Source organism: Colobus angolensis, unplaced genomic scaffold (genome assembly GCF_000951035.1).
Source record: "Colobus angolensis palliatus isolate OR3802 unplaced genomic scaffold, Cang.pa_1.0 Scaffold224, whole genome shotgun sequence".
Taxonomy (NCBI): domain Eukaryota; kingdom Metazoa; phylum Chordata; class Mammalia; order Primates; family Cercopithecidae; genus Colobus; species Colobus angolensis.
Window position 1 is genome coordinate 1,041,471 of NW_012115422.1, and position 3,956 is coordinate 1,045,426.

The 3,956-nt window shown below is 41.6% G+C and overlaps 1 pseudogene; it reads right to left on the bottom strand.

Annotated features, from left to right (window-relative positions):
- Positions 1 to 1,738: 1,738 nt before the first annotated feature.
- On the bottom strand, positions 1,739 to 2,701 carry LOC105513211 (annotated as a pseudogene).
- Positions 2,702 to 3,956: the final 1,255 nt, after the last annotated feature.

Genomic DNA, 3,956 nt, shown 5'->3' on the forward strand with positions numbered 1-3,956 from the left:
CTCCTGACCTCGTGATCCACCCGTCTCGGCCTCCCAAAGTGCTGGGATTACAGGCTTGAGCCACCGCGCCCGGCCAGAGTTGTCTTTTTTTAAATTAAATGTCAGACATTACAAATTTTGCTTTGTTGGGTGCTGGATATTTTTATATACCTGTAAACATCCTTGAGCTTTGTTCTGAGATGCAACTAAGTTAACCTGGAAAAAGTTTGAACCTTTCGGTTCTTGCTTTTAAGCCTCATTAGGTGAGATCAGAGTAACATTTAATCTAGGGCTAACTTTTCCCCACTATGGAGGCAACAGCCTTCCGAGTACTCTACCCTAATACCTCATGAATTACGAGGTTTTCAAGTCTGGGTGGGGGAATTGGCACTATTCCTGGCCCCACACGAGCTTCTTATGAGTAGTTCTTTCCATGTGTCGTTTTCTCCTGTGCATGTGCTGATAAGCAGTCAGCTGAGTACCTGAGGGAGAACCTCTGGACATTTTGGTGATTCTGTCTTTCTCTGAGACCCCTTCTCCTCTCCGGTACTTTGTTCTGCAAGCTCCAACAGCTTTAGTCTTTTTGATCTTCCCCAGCTTCGTCTCTTCAACTCTCAGCTCTTCTCCTTAAGTCTGGGAGGTCGCTGCATCTTGCCTGGGTTCCCCTTAACTTCTGGTGCACTGCAGCCTGGAAATTCTCCTCAGGCACTAAGCCTGGACCATCACTGGGCTCACTTGACCAGCTTCTCATCTCTCAGGGATCACTTTTCTTCATTGTGTCATGTCCAGTGCCTTAAAAACCATTGTTTCATAGATTTTGTGTTTTCAGTGATTTCAGGCCGAAAAGTAAATCTGGTCTCTGTGACTCCATCTGGGCTGGAAACAAATCTGTACCACACTTAAGTTTTTAATTTACCTGGAATTTATATGACTGTTAAATCTTCTGAGTTATTAAATTTCTGAGAATAACTGTGCTTTACTCTCACTCTGGATTGAAAAGTTTGAATGGAAATAAAATTTTACTCTTAAAATAACTTTCACTGTAAACTTTGAAGGTATATTTTCTGTTTTGAGCATCCAATGTTGATAGGAAATCTGATGTTTGTTTGATTCTTGCTCCTTTTCTTTCCAAGAGAATTAAATTGTTTATTGATAACACATGATAATGGATGATACACAAGCTTCATTCCCATCTATAATTTTATCTGGTACCATTAATCAATTTAGATATATTGCATAGGATGTGCCAACAATTATTTTTATAACCAATAATTCCATGATTTTGCTTGGGTAATCTCTTTTAATGGTGAACTTCAGGTCACAAGAGTAACTATCAGTTCAACTACACCAAGGTTTCTGAAGACAATGGCTTCTCCACCCAAGCAGGTTGTATATAAATTCCAAATAGAACCTGGCATCACCCTGAAGGAATTCTAACTTCACACTGTTGGGGGAAATTTACCAAGATGGCTTCAGAGTAGACTGACGTTACACAGCACATTAAAAAAAAAAAAAAAAAAGTCATTTATTCAGCGTCATGATCAGACTATTACATTTAGCAATCAACAGCATGGGTACAAAAAAAATACAGTCCTCAAGTTTTTTGCCCATACACATGAGTATTTGTCTAAAACATGGCTTCTTTGTAGCAGCTAGGCCCTTCCACCACTGTGCTTGACTGAGTTCACAAATCTGTTGTAATCTGTGGCTTCCCCGTCACTTCTCTGGCTCTCTTCTCCTGCTAAGCTTTGTGTCCTAATTAAAATATTCTGCCACTGCCATAGTTACTGCTGCTAGTGGAACCGCCATAGCCACCTTGGCTTCGTGGTTTGGCAGAGTATTGGCGTCCACCGCCACAGGGGCCAGAGCTTCTGTCTCCAAAGTTTCCTCCCTTTATGGGTCCAAAATTTGAAGACTGATTGTTGTAATTGCCAAAATCACTGTAGCTTCCACTACCTCCAAAATTGCTTCCATCATCACCTAATGCATTATAGCCATCCCCACTGCCACCATATCCACCACCACCACGGCTGCCACCAAAGCCACCACGACGACTAAAGTTTCCTCCACGACCGAAGTTGCCATTCCCACCGAAACCACCTCCACGACCACCACCAAAGTTTCCAGAACCACTTCAACCTCTGTGGCTGGATGAAGCACTAGCCACCTCTTGCTTTGACAGGGCTTTCCTAGCTTCGGAGTTGTGGCCATTCACAGGATGGTATTTCTGAATGGCAGTCTTATCCACGGAGTCATAGTTGTCAAAGGTTACAGAGGCAAAGCCCCTTTTCTTGCCACTGCCTCAGTCAGTCATGATTTCAGTCACTTCATTTTTTCCGCACTGTTCAGAATTATCTCTTGGGTGATGTTCTTCAGTGTCTTCTTTAATGCCACCAACGAATATCTTCTTCATAGTTAAGTGGGCACCTGGTCTTTGAGAATCTCCTCTTGAGACAGCTCTCTTGGTCTCCACAACTCTTCCATCCACCTTATGTGGTCTTGCATTCGTGGCTGCATCCACCTCCTCCACAGTGGCATATGTGACAAACCCACAGCCCCTGGAGCGCTTGGTGTTTGGATCTCTCCTTACCACACAGTCCCTGAGCGTTCCCTGTTGCTCAAAATGGCCCCTCAGGCTCTCATTGGTTGTTTCAAAGCTCAACCCTCCAATGAAGAGCTTCCTTAGGTGTTCGGGCTCTTTAGGAGACTCTGACTTAGACATGACGCCAGGGAGAAGAGAGACTTTAAGGATACTTCTTCAGAGGCGTCTGTGATTCTTGCTCCTTTGTAAGTAACTTTTTTTCTTTCTACAGGATTTTAGAATCATCTCTTATTTATAATGTTCTGAAATTTCAGTGATCTATCTAGGTAGAGTTTTTAAAAAAATAGTATCTGTGATATTATGAGTTTGACAGTCTAATTTTAATTTTATAACCTATTATAAAATAAACATGTTTATTAAGATAAAAATATTTGTCCATGCCACCTAAAATCCAGTATCACCAGTGTTATGTTTATCACCTTTTGGGAAACTTTGGATTAAAGAATAGCATTAAGAAAAATTATAATAAATTATCAGGGAAAATTCCGAATGGGTGATGACTGGGTATCGTTTCAGTGGGGGTTGTATAAGAGATCCTTTGGAATTATCTGACTATATGGAGAATTGTAGTTTTCATCACAGACTGATGGTTATATGCAACTCTGTAAGTTGTTGAAAACTTATAGTAATGCAGGACCAGGGGCAGTGGCTTACATCTGTAATCCCAGCCCTTTGGGAGGCCGAGGCGGGTGGATCACTTGAGGCCAGGAGTTCAAGATCAGCCTGGCTAACATGGTAAAACCCTGTCTCTACTAAAAATGCAAAAATTAGCCAGGCATGGTGGTACATGCTTTTAATCCCAGCTACTCGAGAGGCTGAGGCATGAGAATTGCTTGAACCCAGGAGGCGGAGGTTGCAGTGAGCCAATATGGCACCATTGCATTCCTGCCTGGACAACAGAGCAAGACTCTGTCTTAAAAAAAAAACAAAACAAACTTTATAGTAATGCAAATGAGTCTTGTCCATAGACATGGGAATAAGCTGTGTCCAGTGAAGATGAAAGTGATGACCACTCTGTGGAAAAGATGATTCCAAGCATTATTCTATTTCTTGTAAATATTGATCAGTTTTTTCTATTGACAAATTCATTTTGGAATTCCTGGTTGCGTCTATATGTGTTTGTTCTTTTAATCCCCTTTGAACTGGTTTTAATGTATTGGTGTTTTCCTCACTAATTAGTGTGTTAAATAAAATCTTGACTTTTTAAATTTTATTTTATTTTAGAGACAAAGTCTCACTCTGTTATCCAAGCTGGAGTGCAGTGGTGGGATCTTGGCTCACTGCAACCTCTGCCTCCCAGGTTCAAGTGATTCTCCTGCCTCAGCCTCCCAAGTAGCTGAGACTACAGTTGCAACACCATGCCTGGCTAATTTTT